This window comes from Pezoporus occidentalis, unplaced genomic scaffold (genome assembly GCF_034315485.1).
Source record: "Pezoporus occidentalis ecotype Australia unplaced genomic scaffold, CSIRO_AGI_Poc_V1 ctg37, whole genome shotgun sequence".
In the NCBI taxonomy this organism is placed as follows: domain Eukaryota; kingdom Metazoa; phylum Chordata; class Aves; order Psittaciformes; family Psittacidae; genus Pezoporus; species Pezoporus occidentalis.
In genome coordinates, this window is record NW_026915691.1 from 2,437,373 (window position 1) to 2,453,567 (window position 16,195).

Consider the following 16,195-nt stretch of genomic DNA (forward strand, 5'->3'; position numbering starts at 1 on the left):
GGCAGGCCTGTAGTAGCAGCTATATTGCTTCAGCTGCTCTGTCACAATTCTCACCCTTTCCTAGCAGTAGCTATTTCATTTGTATTGGTTTCAGTATCTTTGGTTTCCGAGGTTGCTGTGTGTGATAACAAGAGGATACCTTGCAGTCTTGGGACAGTCAGGATATCTGTTGGTGGAATTGTTTTGTTGTTTTTTTTCATGTCCTGAAAGGCTGATTTGGGATGTGTTGGCCTTTGTAAATATTTAACAAAAGAAATTGCATTTCATCAGTATTTCTTCTGCTCCCATCAGAACCTCAACTCTCACTAAGGCTCTTGCTTCCCATATACGTCATTATAATTTAACTATTTTCTTGCTCATTAATAAAAAATCTGTATTTTACTTCTTAATTATGAGAACCACCATCTTCTGTTATGGAGTAGTCACTGTAGCCTTTGCCATTCACTGTAGCCATTTGGCATTTCTTCCCATTGTTAGAACAGATACTTCCTCTGGGTACACTGGCTGTATCTCTTGAAGTAATTGGAATTGTATCTTTGCAAATGAGGAAAGAATTTGCTTTCTCTATATTGAGATATCTCTCTATGTCCTGCATCTTATACTGGCTACTATGTCTGCATCCAGGTGGCAAGTAACAGAACTACAGCTATGGTTAAAATAACCTGCACTGAGATTCAAATACAACGAAGGACCCAAAGTGTTAAGTTTCTGAACTGATAAATACATATATTAGTGAGACTAAAAAAATCCCAGAATGCTAAGAAATTATGGAAATTCCAGGAGTTCACCTATTCTGTCCTTCTCCCATCATAAAAGAAGATGGGTTTGACATCGGTGCTAGGGGACTGACTTTTGCAATTTCCTTTCTTAGTCGTTGAATGACACAGGTGATGGGGTACAACACACTCGGGTACAGCCCAAATACATCCTGGAGACATAGTTAATCTGCAGTTGTAAAGCTTGGATTCCACAGGGAGGCTTAAGGAATACAGTGATCAATAGTAATGTGGCTAGATCTTTTCTAATGGCAAAGTTTAGAGAGGAGAGAAAAGACGGTGATGAGCCTGCCCCTTCTGCACAGTAAAAATAAGGTGAGGATCTTGTGTTGTTACTCACTGATATAGGAACATTACAAGAGAAAACAGATATTCTTCTTTGCGTCCTTGTTTGGAGACAGTGAAGAAGTAATAATGAGGAAAGGGAAGAGAGGATAAAAGTGATGGCAGAAAGAAGAATTGTCCTTGTATGGGTGACAGGTACTGGTAAGTAACTTCCTAAGTGCTGAGAAGAAGGTAGAAAACAGGACAGGGGTCTGTTCAAGGTTTAGGTTCTTATATGGAGTAAGTCTGTTCAGGAAAAAAATTTGTTAAAGATAAAATATTCTCAGACAACATGAATATAGAAATGATGAGGCTGCACATGATGAACTTGCAAAATTCTGAATTAGGTTGGATTTAAAGCTCTATCAGGACAAAGTCATGAACTTTAAACAGAATGTACTTGGTTGGTTTGATGATGACTTAAAAACCGGAGGGAAAATTAAAAGGCAGCTCATGTAAAGCTGCATCATCCTCTGCCTCCGCTGAGACAACACTGTACCACCTCTGCCGGCAGCAAAACATCTGCCAGGCTTTGTCATTGTTTTGCATCACAGCATGACCTGAAAGCACACATCCCTCTGCCGTCACTCAGTGCAGTGCCAGGGATCACTTGCAGAACTACACTGAACATACAGCTGGAGAATATTGCTCTTGTCAGCACTAGTGAATGCTGACAAACCGAGGGAAGTGAAGTACATTGCTCTGGTTATTCTGTTTATGTGGATCTGCATCAACTTGACCAGTTTTCAGTTCTAATAACAGCTACGTGTGAATTTTAGTTTTCGAGATTCTACTTGCAAAGGTTACAACTGAACTGGAAGATATTCCTTATTGTCTGCCCTGTTGTCTAGAGCTTGCTTTCTCACACGGTGCTTGAGTGAGCCACAGGGCACAGCCATTAAACATACCAGAACCACTTTGGTCACATTACCTTGAACTCTCCAGTTGAAAGAAGTGTAGCACTAGGAGGTTTCCTCACTTCCTAGCTCCAAATCTGGGTGTTTTTTAATAACAGTAATAGTGGCTTTCAGGTATTGCTTGTGTTCGTCTTTGCTGTCAACTTTGCATTTTTCTCCTTCCTTGATACTCTTTTCTTCCTTTTAACCCAGTGTTGGTTTAAATTATTTGCCCCACCACAAGTACTCACTCCCAACCCCCCTCCAGTCTCTGCTAATCACAACAAATGAGTATGTTTATCTTGGATAGGACTTTACTTACTTACATAGGTGCTTATCCTATGTTCATGAAACATCTATCTCTATTGTCTTGGCTTGGGTAAGGATGTGTTTCAGGAGAGCTCAATTTGCCTCTGAGTAAAGCCCACATGAACAAACCAAAAAATAACTAGGATTCCTTTACTCCGGACACCTGCCTCCTATGCAAGGTGAGAAAATCCCACCAGGGAACGCTGCTTTCCTGCAACAAGACTAGAAGAGAGACAGCTGTCTATCAGCTCTCTGCATCGTCTTGTTTTAACGACAATGAATTTCTCTCACGATAGGAGAAGCAAATCTGACTTTTCCTGTTAGAATTCGCATGTTCTTTCCTCATAGGAAATACAGAGGTGTGCCTTGTGGCACTCCTCACCTAGAGGTGAGGGTTTGTCAGCTCACGTACTTGTTAGTTCTTGTTATAACTGCTATGTTCATTCACTGAACAATGTCAGCAAACCTCGATAAGGAGAAGTTCTTCTTAAGCAGAATGAGAGGCTCACTTTCAGAGATCTTCTAAGTCCTTTCTGCAACAAACCAGTTACTGGGTGAGGAGCTCCAGTTCCAAACCAGTGTGCCATGGACAGCGGTGTGGACGGAGGAGGCTGAAGTGCCACTGTTGGTTTCTAAGCGCTCTTGATGGATTTTACATTTGTCTTATTCACAAAGTGATGTGGCTTTTGGGTGCTCATGAGTAATGAGTAGAGCTTGTTTGTTTAGTGTCCCTGTCCCCCAAGGCCACTGCCCTTTGAGAGAGAACAATGTGTACCACTGCTTTTGGCAGCCGTGCTCCCAACCTGACGCAGTCGGTTTGGGGGGGCCATGGAACCGGCAGAGATGACTCATTCCGCTTCAGTGGCTCATTGAGGAGCTGCAGGGAGAAGCTATTTTTAACCAGACCTTTCAGGTTCAGTGCAGCAGCATCTTCAGCAGGAGGAGGGGGACAGGAATGGGGATGGCACATGCGACTTTTCAGATACAGATCACCCTCACCCCAGTATTGCCCCTAGAGCCACAGAGCTACCAGCTGACTTCAGCCACCCTTTGTTCCCAAGCCTTTTGCTCATCTGTCGGAGTGCTCTGGTCCTGGTGGAAGATTCTGTTGATAACTCATCAGCCCCTCAAAGAGCAGGGAGGCGACTGTGAATATCAGTGTGAACAAAATACAAACTCTTTCTACTCTAGCTGCTAAGCTGGTTCTTGCTGACTCTTTCTGACCCATGGCCATAGCATTATCACCTTATCTTCTCTTTGTCTCTGTCCATGTTTGTCCCTGGCTTGCCATGAAGATGAGCTCTTTTCATGGGTGTTTTCAAACAATCCTTATGGTGCCAGCAAATCCCATTTAAACCTCCTGAGGTTTCTCTCACATACAAGCTAACATTATAATTTATAAAACTGTAGTTGGTTTTACAGTCTTGCCATGGACTTGTTTCATCTTTAGGTGCTTCCATGACTCCTTCTGTGAAACAGAGATAATGATACCCGCTGGGTTCAGCACAGTGTGCTCTGTAGCTATGAAACACCTCCTGAGTGGTAGTATTATTACCAGATAGAGTCACAGAACAATAGGAAAGCATATTACACACAATAGAGGACAGCATGTGTTAAAGAAAATATTTACTATGAATACATATGTCTTCGTATCTAGGTACCTGTGGCCTTTATCTTGAAGCATATTAGCATACATTAGAATTACTGAATTTTATGTTAAACTAAACTTCTTCAAGTTGTCTGTTCTCTTAACTGGCTTTTGAATTCAAAGCCACATAGCACCAGGGATTCTGTTGCTTACCTTGTTTTTGTTCTACCCTTTGTGCTATTCTGAAACCAATCTGCATGTCTGGAACTGGGCTGCAGTTAGATGGCTCCTTGGCTCCTGTTGCTTCTTCCCATAGCTTAAATGCTTCATATTTGGCTCTTCATCTTCCTTTTTTCTTCTCACTACTTCTTTATTCCTTTCTCTTCTTCACTAAGTAGACAATTGGCTCTGCAGTATATGGCTGATGCACAGTTTTGATGAGTGTAAAGTCAGCGCATTGTTAAGGCCATATGGTAGATCTGTAGATTTCTCTGGTGTTCTCTCTTTTGGCTGTCCTGCATCACTTGAGCTCTGGGCTCAGAGCTATACTAGCCTTTTTTACACTGAGTTGTATTTATTATCTTCATACAGAAATTACTATAAATAACTCTTGCCTTCAGTTTTAGCAGCCAACTGAAGGGAAAGTCTACTCTGCATAAATCAAACAGTGCTGTAACGATGATTTCTTTCTTGAAGCCCACTTAGAATACTGCAGAGATTAGTGAATGTAAGATGTACCTTATATGCTTCAATTCATAATCTGGGTTGGAGGTGGCTTCTGCACAGTAGCCCCAGCTCTCCCTATCTGCCACATTATTTTCTTGAATCTCAGTCTCATTTTGGAAAAAGTAGGACACTGGCAGTTAAGGCTGCAAATAAGCCTCTGAAACATCATCAAAATATAGCTGTTGAAGAGATGTTTGTATTAATATGAGAGAAAGAGACCATATTTCAGGGACATGGAGTTTTTGTGGGTTTTTTGGGTGGTAAACTAAGATGTGCAGTAATGATAATGTCAACTTTGCTCTTGTCTCTTTCTTCAGCAGATTTTACAGTGGATAAAATGATTCTTAGAGCTGTTGGTTTATATTTTCAGCAGCTGCCTTGTCTTCCCCTTGCCACCTTAGGCACCCATGAATGGTGTATGTAGTGCAGCTGGCTCTCTGCATGTCTCCCCATCTCCCCATGCCTGAGGCCTGCGACATGCTTGAGCAGACCTCTGGCAGCAGATCCCAAGGATGGGTACCATGACCAGAGAGCACACAAGGAGATGTGTCCAGGTTTGGCTCCTTGAAACCAGAACTGAGAGGGCCAGGAGGGGAAACCAAGAGTGTGCATACATGTCAGAGACTGAAAGGATTTACCTCCCTGCATTTCCAATTGCTTGTTTTCTATCTGGGGAAAATCCCTTTTGACAGCCCAGGCAGTGAGCTTCTAATTCCTGTCTCCGGCTCATTTTTCACTTCAATCCCTCAGTGAACGGATTTTAATGCTTGATGGATTCAAACAAAATTATTTCTGTTCCTGTGGCTTTGCAAAAGCCTCTAGGGTGTGTGTGTGTGCATGCAGGGGAGGAGGATGGGGCTTGTTTTCCTTACACTCCAGTAAGCCTCCTCTCCAAGGGAAATGTATTTCATTTCTTCATTTAGGGCTTTCTTGCTGATGATTCCTCCGGTGCTGTCCTCCTGCTCTTGGGTCACAGGAGAACCCGTAAAAGATTTGCTGTTTCAAGGGGTATAGGATGCAATGTTGCAAATCAGTGTTTCTGCTGCATGTGGGGATTCAAATAATAGGACCAGACTGTGCTTCCAGGAATAGCACTGGACTGGGAGGGGGAATAACTGTGGGAAAACTTTCCTATTCTCCAGCTCTAGCTGGGAGTGAGACAACATTGCAGGCTGAGAGATGGGCGTAGTGACTGAAGCGTTGTCAATGCTAAAGACTGCTGATTACCCAGACATCTCGTTTGAACATGTGTACAATTCACCATACTGTTATTGTAATGGACAAGCATTGCTTTATATTACAATTTCCAGCCTCTCCTGCCAGCAGAAATCACTGTAGGAAACTGTGCAAGGGCTCTACTTGCATAACATTCAGAAGCAGTCAGAATTTCAGCTGCTTTGCCACCATGTGTTTCTGCTGGGCTTCTTCCACAGCGTTCCTGTGTCTGGGAGGCTGAACTATTTAAATGCTCGATACTTCACCCTTCTATCCAAGCCAAATCGTCATCATCAAAAAACTGAACAAAGCAATCCTTCTATGACGTATGGTTTTAATAAATACTTACAACCAGCATGCTAAAGATCCTCCTTATTCTCTGAAGGATTTGGTGTAGCATGGAGTTGATGATGTCTCTCAGTATATAAACCCGCTGTTGTTAGGGTGTGCTAAGCCCACTTGGTGATACTGTATCTAGATTAAGTTGTTTCAACTTATAACTGTTATCAAGCTGTCACTTGCTCAGGCAAGGAAAAAATACTGTTCCTGGAGCTGGAAATGCGTGTTCCCCTTCAGTACATGCCTGTCTTTTAGGACAACGTCCTATGTCCATGGCCTCCTGTAGATGCTTGTTTAGAGTTACTGATTTTCAGCATAAATGCCTACAGTGTCATGCTTATAAAGCTGGTTGATCCAGGGACTACAGGGTGTAGCTTCTGAGTTTGTTGTGTTTTGTCTCTCTCTTCTCATTATTTCAAACCCCAGTTCCTCTGACTTCAGCTTTTTTCTCAGTAAAAGTATTCTAATCCTCTTTTTTTGTTTTGTTTTGCTCCATATATTGTCTACAGGTGAGAAGCCCTATTTTACCAGTGTGGATTTCTAACGTGTTGTGTAAGACACTATTGGTTTGCAGTATAAAAACTCAAAATTAGCTGTAAAGCATCCATGGGAGTTTTAGTTGTAAATATAGTAATAGCATCTCAGGAATTAATTACTTTATCTAGTTAATGCTTGTAATTGTATCTTGTTTGTAATTATATCTTTATTTCAACCTAGTCAATCGTCCCCAGGCTTTTGAGCCAGGGACAGTAAATTGAGGTGTTAATGAACTTTGGAACTTCATTAATAAAATCATGTATGTCTGTTAGGTAGAAGAGGACACTAATTTATGAACGACAGATAGTACATATAAGCCTGAAAGCTTCAGCTGATTGTTACAGCAATGGTGTAGACGAGTCTCCTTTTACATATCTTTAGATTGTAAAAAGTAAATAAATCTAATTGACATTTTCCAAAGAATCAATAAGAAATTGAATTACATGTGAATAAAAAGGGAGTTATTAAATTTCCGTCTTGCCTTTCTGCCAGAGAACGTGGAGGTTTTACTGCAGAAGTAACTGATTCATTAACCTTGTGCTTTGTTGCCACGGAATGGAAGTAGTCAAATATTTGGGAAATGTAGTTTTTTTTAAATACTCTCCTGTTTCAGCCAATGTTCTGGGTTGCTTGTGTGGCATTAATAATGTTTATTAATATTTTGGTTGAGCATTTTCCTAAGTCACCACTGTTCCTTCTGCCAAAAGCATGAGTTGTGAATCCAGCTGGGTACTCATTGGATTTACCTGCTGCAGATCAAACTATCTAATATTAAATGAATATTAGCATCTGCCTGCACTGTTTTGATCAACAGCTTTTGCCAATAGCTGATAACTTATTTTCATACTGGTTTCCACCACTCACTGGAGTGAAGTTCACGGAGACTAGAAATTAATCTCTACTGACAGAATGCAGGGTCAGTACCATTAAGAAAGCATCATGTTGGATTTTTCTTTCACTTGTCGTCTCTTTTACTTAGTTGGCAACTCTGAAACCAGTGAACCTTTTCTGCACTGGAAAGTCTCAGGGATATGGCTGCTGTCTTTCAGATGGAAAATCACTATCAAGCTGTTCTTTACATTCGGTGTTGTACCAATGTTGTACTGTGTGCTGACATTTGCTCAAGCCTAGGGCTTGCTGTGCTTAAATGTATTTCAGCCTCCTATTTACTCATATATCTAATCTCTATAATCCTTTAATGGTGACAGGCTTTTCGGTGTAATCTCTGAATTTTACCTTGACATCCCTTGCCCACTCTGTTGTTTTTTTCATTGCACATAAGGCAGCTTCTAGCATCATACTCACTTGTGTGCCATTGTCCAATTTAACAAATGTTTTATTTCCTTTCAAGCTGATAGCATGTTCATTTATCACTGCAACACTGAGCTTCCCTCTCTGAACAGTTTCCCTGAGGTAGCAATGCAATGATCTTGTCCATGTTGTGCAAGCTCTGCTGCTTCTTGCAAAATCTGTGAAGCTGATCTATGACATTTCTTGTGTATTCTCCCATATGCCAGATATTTTCTCCATCCATTCCAGTTGTCGTAGTTCATGTGTGATTCTACATGATTTTGTCTTTGAGCTTAATACGCTTTTCTCTCTCAGATCTCTTGTATGGTGTATTTCATTGTGTTTAGATCTGACTTGTGCTTAATTCTGGACTGGAAGATTGCCATAGGTCGGTTCTTTGACCTTCTGTCAGGCTTAAAATTGTTGAGGGAAATCGAATTCCCTAATAAGAGAACAGACCATAATTTGAAATTTCAGAATAAAGCTCAGGAGGGACACCCATAAGCACTCTTTGAAAAGGTAAGAACCAGGCAGGCACATGCATTCCTTCAGTTCTACTTGCCTTTGTGATATTTGCCTGAACCAAACATCTTTGCGTGTACTGAAATGCAGGATATGGCTTTCTAAGGGGTTTTCATTGCCAGAATTGACTGGAACCTCTTAAACATTTCAAATGCATCAAAATTGGGTATTAAGAAAAATAAAGCTTCTGATTGCTTCCTCTTTACTGGCATACTGGCATACAGCTTTTAGATAAATATGGATTTCTATCGCATACATGCAATTTAATATTTTCCCAATTGCCTTCCAGACTCTCAGCTCTTCTGGGCATCTTGGTAGCTTCTTCTTTTCCATTCAAGTTACACTCCTTGGCATCTTATTACTCCTGATACCATATGGCATTCCTTAATCCCTCTGCACCCGAACTGCTTTAAAAGTTATTCCTTAATAATGACACATTTCCAGCTTTCTCTGCTTACAGAATGAAGGCTCTTGCCACGTCCCAGTCCCTGGGCAACTGAACTACTTCCGATTACAGTTGCCAGGGCTATGGCTTGGACCCTCTAGGCATAGTCCCTGAAGTAGAAGGCCTGGTGTGGGAATGGGACACTGCCAAAGGGGATCAGGCCCCAGATTTTTCCAAAGGAGGCTACCTCATAAGTAAGAAATGTATTTAAAATGCAGTCAATATTATTTGCCTGATTACAGTGTTATTACAAAATGATACTCTGTAGAACAGAATGATTCTATCAGTGTAATTGTTCCCATGAGAATTCCAGGGAAATGGCCTGGGCTCTTTAACGGAAATACCCTTTAGGGCACTCCTTGAAGGGACTGGGTTTGAAAAACCAAAATCAATCTCCAGAAAATAAATGTAATAAACCCCAGTTTGTTGATGCAGCATTGAGCCCTGTGAGCTTTGTGATCTTTCCTCTTGGCCAGTGCACAGGTGCGAGGCGCTGACACTGCCACTGAATGACAAATGTACTGAGTGTGAATTCTGTTCCCAGGAAAGCCAGTACAGCCGCAGGGGTGTAAATGGGCTGATGCTTGTCCCTTCTTGTAGGCACATCTCCTGTCAGAGGGCACATTGCTGCGTGAGAGAAGCTCCAGACTGCACCCTCGTTTCTTGTCTTTTGCTGCTGTGGATTGCAGTCTCTGCACGAATTGTTGCTGCTATTATTATCATTATAATTTATTATTATATGAGGCTGCAGATCTATTCCCCTCCCTCCAAGATGGTGTTTCTGCCAGAGCCTTTTCTGCCTTTGATCACAGCCAAGAAGATGGCTTTGACATTGTATGTATTCCCTTAGCCCACTGCAAAATCTTAATCCTTCTAATAGCTGGAGGTTTTCAGTTTAAGTCTTTTATTAATATTCCATCTTAACTGTAAAGCACTTCAGTGATATCCAAAAGCCTGTCTTACATAACAGCCTTATCCACACTTGAGTCCTTCTGAGCTGGAGTGTAAGAAAAACCTCTGTTTGATCTGCCTTTTCTGTCATCAGTCCTCATGCTTTAATGGACAAACTCATTAGAAATTAACAGTGTTTCAAAGGTCTAAGCCAAGTCAGTATGTTTTTAAATATTTGATATTATGAGAAAGAGTATGGCTTGCTGTCATGTACAGATTTATGTGATGTAGTTAGCAAAGCCTCTAAAAATTCTTCTAGGAGCCTTGTTTGCAGCAATAAATCACCTGGAGAGTGAAAGAAGCTATAGGAAATGGAGATAACTGAGACATTTCGTGAAGTGCCAGTGTTGCTAAGATCCTACTACACATTAGTTTTTTTGTCAGCTCAGTCAATAGGTGAGAGCACCTGGAAGCTGGGAACCACTTGTTTCCTTGCTGTGGATAGCCAGAAAATCACTGAGCAAGAAGAAAGGAGAGATTCTTGCTAATTAACAACAATCCTTTTTGAAGTCTGGTCTTAAGATCTTAATTCATTGCAGATGATCATCCCCTTTCCTCTTACACTGCTTCAGCTATTTCAGGCAGTTGCCAGCTTTCCCCAGTGTTTATATATTTTAGTAAAAATTAGAAGTGAGCCTTAAGACTAACAAACTGGCATGTTTGGAATATGAACCTTCGTGTTTACTTCTCTTAAGAAGATTTTCTTCAGGAGCCTGATTCAGCTCTGACAGATACTGTTCAGTCTGAATAAAGCCCAAAGAGTAAACAGTCTTCCTAGTAAACTAAAGCAGGAAACAAGCACTTTTAATAGACTTTGATGTTATTAATGAGCAGATAAAGGAGAGATGTGAGCTTCAGGCAGCAAACATGAACCTCTTCCTAAATCCCACTTTAAAAGATAAAGAACATACCAGCACGTGTGTGCAATCTGCATTTGAAATCACATTCAGCAGCAGCAGATTTGTTTCCTCCAGCTTAGGTACATGCTGCATTAAGTGATTTTTAGAAGCCTGCAACACTTTCTACTTCTTATCTGAACAGAAATTCTTAAATCCAAGGACCTTTGGAAAGCACTGTCTGTGCTTCACATGGAAAGAAACTGAGGCATAGTGTGATAAAGCCGAAGTTGCTGTAGGTACTCTGGGGGGGAAGATGTCACACTTTAGCATTCAGGTAGTCTGAGTGGTCATTAGCTCTTTTTGACACCCAGCCTCCCTGCTCATACACTAGTGTATGCTGCCTGCCTGCCTGAAACCTGCAAAGCCACTGCACAAGATAAAACGACTCATTCTGGATGAGTTAATTTGATTCTTTAATAACTATGACATAGAAATGGCTTCTTTAGATGTCTAACATGATTTGTTGGAAATGACAAAAAACCCTACATTATTCAATATAGCTCAAATACTTGAATATAACTATAGTAATGAGACATTGTTAGATCAGCTACCAAAATGTACCAACCTCTGAAGTGAGAGAGGGAAAGCATTTTGCACCTAACTTATTTGTAGAGTTGACGAATGACTTCCTCTGAAGTTGCAGGGTAATTTAAGCAGAATGTAACTTCCCTGTAATTTATTCAGGACATCGAGTCTTTCATTAAATTCTTGGGGAAAAAAAACCCAATAGATCCCCAGGATTAGGAATCCTTAGTGCCTTTGCTTCTTGTGCCAGTGACACTGGTAGCAGCATCTTGCTCCCTATCTCTCCCTGTCCAGCCTCCTGACTCAGCAGGGAGGTGGACGCGCTTGCACAAGAGTTTTCAGCAGCTCTGCTACTAAAACAAGGTGTCCTTCTTCCACTGGCCACATGTTCCTGACCCTCTTCTTTTGTGTCAGTACTAGGACTATAATTTCTCATCTGGAATGGACTACTGGCTGCTAATAGAAATCTGACCATACTTCACACTCATACAGCTTCCTTTATGGTTTTATAAGCCAGATGTGCCAGACGCTGTCTCTCCCTGCAGCTACCTTCTACCAGAACCAAGCTAGTAATGTACGAGTATCAGTGTTCATTATATATTTGAGAGAGAGCAGCTCTGTGGAGAGAGAGCAGCTGCCCTGGAGATGAGTGATTCACTCCAGCTGATCCCAAATGAATTTCAGCTCACTGTAGTTATTTCATACTCTTGCCCGTTTGTTGTGTAATTGAGTTTATGTTGTATAACTGAGTTACTTCATGGCTGTAGTCTGTATTTTACTTGATGGTAGTGAAAGGGTCAAAGGATAAAAAGCAGCAGCTACTTTTATTCTAATTTCCCAGGTGGCAGAATAAAATATGAGGAGTGATGTATCACAATCTTGACACACCTTAATACCCTTCCCCTTGGAAAGTAACCCTTTCCCAAAATAAACACAAGAGCTGTTCTTTGCCAGGAGACTGGTCAGAGATCAGGCTGCCAGGCAATGAGCAAGCAAGAGTAATTTGTTCAGCCTTGTCCCCAGACTACTTTCAACCCAGAGCAGACTGCAAATATCTGGCTTTCAGTGCTGCTCTTTCCCTCCCATTCCCTGGACTAATTCTTTAGGCAGTTGATAAATAACCTCCTTTTTTTTTTCCCCTTTGTTTTAAACTGGCAAAGATGAAATGTTCCTAAAAAAAAACCCAAACCCAAAAGCAGGGTTTTTACCTGGTAATCAGTGATCCTTTTTTAATGCAGCTCAAGAATCCACCTGTCTCTCTGAAAAGCAGCCATAATCCTGTGGTCCAGAACATATTTGAGAGGTTGCTCCATCATGTACGTGGTTTATTGGGACTGTAAAACATCTGCTCATAAAAAGCTTTGCTGTTATCTAGGAGAGCTCAGGTCATCTGGAAGTGGAAAATTATGATTTGATTTTTTTCTGCATATATTGATTGCTGCTTTCATCGTAAGTGGAAGATAAGCCAACCAATTGAGCAGTCCTTTCCTATTTACTATTTGGCACATTATTTTATGCCTTTAGACTGTGTCAAATGGGGAGAGAAACCACTGGCATTGTTAGAACCACAGCAGTTTTGCTTCAAGTGATTTTCGGAGGGTTTCTTTCTTTCCTCGAACCGGTGCTTCCTGCCTGTCCTGTGGTTCACTCACACAAGCAGTGCCTTCTACATAGATGTGACTCTGAAGTCGGTTGTAGTTTGGCAACAGAGATGTCTGATACGAAAGAGGTGACACGTGCCAGCTGTGGGCACTAAAACCGCAACACTGAGCCAGCTACAGCAGCTTAATGAATTGCATTCCTAGCTGTGCAAACTGGAGGACTGAGGCTCAAAAAGGGCACGTGGGAAGGAGGGAGGGTGAGGAGTAATTCTAGGAAACTTATTTACTGTTGTTGCATGTCTGGAGTGGGGAAGGTTTGATCTCTTTTCGGGTGTCTGGCTAAAGTTAGGCCACACATGCTAGCTCAGGGAGTTCAGCTGTATCTGCCCTATTGAGCAGCAGAGTTTCTGTTGTATGTTATTTCCTGTTACTTGGTTTAACAAGCTAAGAAAGGGTTGGGGGATCATCTCTGTGTCTGGCATGGTCTCCTGCTCAGGTTGGCCTCTCTTGTGCCAACAACATGGAGTTGTAGAGTCAAGCTGAGATCTGTGCCTCCCCAGAGCACTGGGGTGGAAATGTTTGTTGCTTCTCTTTGGAAACACTTCCTCTCTTCTCCACTGATGGAGACCTCTTTTTCCCACTGACAATTCTGTGAGCACACCCTGTGTATTTACATTATAACGTACAGGGAGCTTCACGTGTGTCCCTATGCATTTCTTCTCCCCCTTATCTCTCTGTCATCTTGCTTTCCACCATGTTTTTCCTGTAATTCATCCGTTCCTCCTGTAGATGGTTATTTTTGTTCCATTGCCCTTCATCCTACTTTCCCATTTCTGTAGGTTTATTACAGGACCACAGTGCAGCCTTTTTCCCCTTTGATGCTATTTGACTATAGAAAACAGTGACTTCCAATCCATCTTACAGTCTCATCCTGACAAATGCAAAGGGAAGGTCTCCATTTGCAATCAGGATGCAAGTAACCAGGGCGGATTTGAGCAGAGGGATTACAGCCGGAACAATAATGCCTTTGTAATGCTGTCGGGATTATTCCTTTCCTGTGGAGTAAAACTTGAAGAGCAATACCAAGTCTTCAAGCAAACAGAATCTCCAGCTGTCAGTGCTTTTGCTTCCTCTGGAGGCAGACACATGCCTGTCCAAATACAATATGCCAGAAGACTGATACTTGGCATCTTTATGACTACTGAAACATGACATGTTCCTGAAAGTTTTTAAAAGCAAAGAAGATAGTAAAGGGAAAGGCCATAAATGAGGGCTAGGGAGTCCACCTTCTGTTACAGGACAGATTCCTCATCAGTATCAGATTCTCAGCCCAGTCCAGCTTAGATTTTACTGTGCTTTGGCAAATTGTATGATATCATACTTATTCTAGGTGAGCATATTCTTGCAAATGAAGGTGAAAGAAATAATAAAGACTAAGAAACTAGTGCCCAGGGAACTGCTGCAAAACATCACAAATATTTTGGCCTTTCCCATCACCAGCTTGCTGGAGACTTTTTCCTATGGGCAGTGCTCACTTATTTCGCTCTCAAACTCTTTCTAGTCTGTGGTCTTTAACTGAAATTGCACTCCATTCTCTGAGTTCAGTATTCTGAACTGAAATAGAGAACAGTATTCTCTATTTTATCAAACATTTTCTCTACATGGGTGAAGCCACAAAGAATTGATCAAGCTCTTCCCCCCAGAAATGCTCATGCATTTGCTCATGTGCATGGTTTTTGATAACACTTTCAAGGAAAGACAGGATTTTACACTTGCAGGTGGTGCTTCCCCCCAGCCCCAGGCTACTCACTGGTTTCAGAATGCCCCTGCTTTGGGAAGGGACTGCAGCACCCCTCTGCCTTGGCCTCTGACTCACATGTAGAGTTCTGACTTAGCTCCATCTCTGGAAGCAGCGAGCATGCACATTACATAATATAATCTTTGTGTCTTGAGGATTCAGGCCTGTCCTCTTTCGTGCTGCCAGATGGAAGAGGGGCCATGCACTCTCTGGAGAGATGTCCCTGCGCATCTTGCCACTCAGCCATGCTGGAATTATGTGCTTCTCCCTGCAGTGGGTACCAATTCTCCCTGGCATTTGGCTCCAGAATAGCTAGCTTTTTAGTATGCAGTGGATGCTATGCAGCCACTGTGATCCCAAGATTAATTTGTCTAGAAAACGAGATACATGAAGAACCTCTAAAATGAATTTGTGAGGAAGATGTACAACAGGTTCACTGAACAGGTGGGGTCTGTTCCCAACTGAAACCCAAACACAAGTATTGTGGACAGCCAGGTATCTGGTCTGTGCTTTCACTCTGGCCCATTTCATAGTTTTTTCAGCTGCTGCTGCTGTTTTGTTGCTTGGATCTGTAACATGGCCCCTGCCTGCATTGTTATTGCCTGTGTTAGTCAAGCAGTTTCATGCCCTGATCCCTCAAGTGCTCTCCAATGCGATGAATCACACCTGCACTGGTGAGTCCCTTCTCACTAATGAGGCATCTGCTCCTGGTTCTGCAGTGCTCACTTGACTGGGGCAAGAAGCTACAACCGACCTGTAGACAGAAGTGTCACTGCAGTCCTCAGGAATAGCTCAAAGGACCCCAAGGAGGGTGATGGCAGTGTTAGGCTAGACAGGAATCTTAATCTGTGTGAGCTTTCTCACAGCAGTATCTCTTCACCACCAGCTGCAATTCCAGAAATGGCAGCTTCTCTACAAGCAATGTCACATCCTGATGGAATTAACTTTCTTGGGACAAAGAGCTATTGAGAAGTGTTTGTTTCAGCCTCCTCCTACCTCTGAGCTTCCTGGCAGAAGGATCACTGTGAGCAGCCATGGCTCCAACAATGCAGCTGCAGTAGAGAAAGCCAATGCTCGTGTTCATCCAGCCACGAGCAGTGGTTCTGCCCTGCTGGTATCAAACAGGAGCAGCCTGTTCTGAAATACCACCCCCCCAAAAAAAAACCTCAAAAACAACCAACAAACAAACCTAAACCAAAACCAACCCTAAGAAGGTACCTTGTCTATAATTAGGAGCTGAAATGGCAATTCAGGTTTGAATGGCAAATTGCTGCTTGACAAACATCCCCACCACAAACCCTTTGACAACCCATTTAGGCATCGAGAGCTGCTGCCAGGCATCCAAAGTAGGATGGGCCAGAAGGATCGGTCTGTTCTCTCTGCCCTCCTGAGGATGGATGGAGGGCACCTTGTGCAGGAATTGCTCATGGCTGCTGCACATCTCATCCTGACAG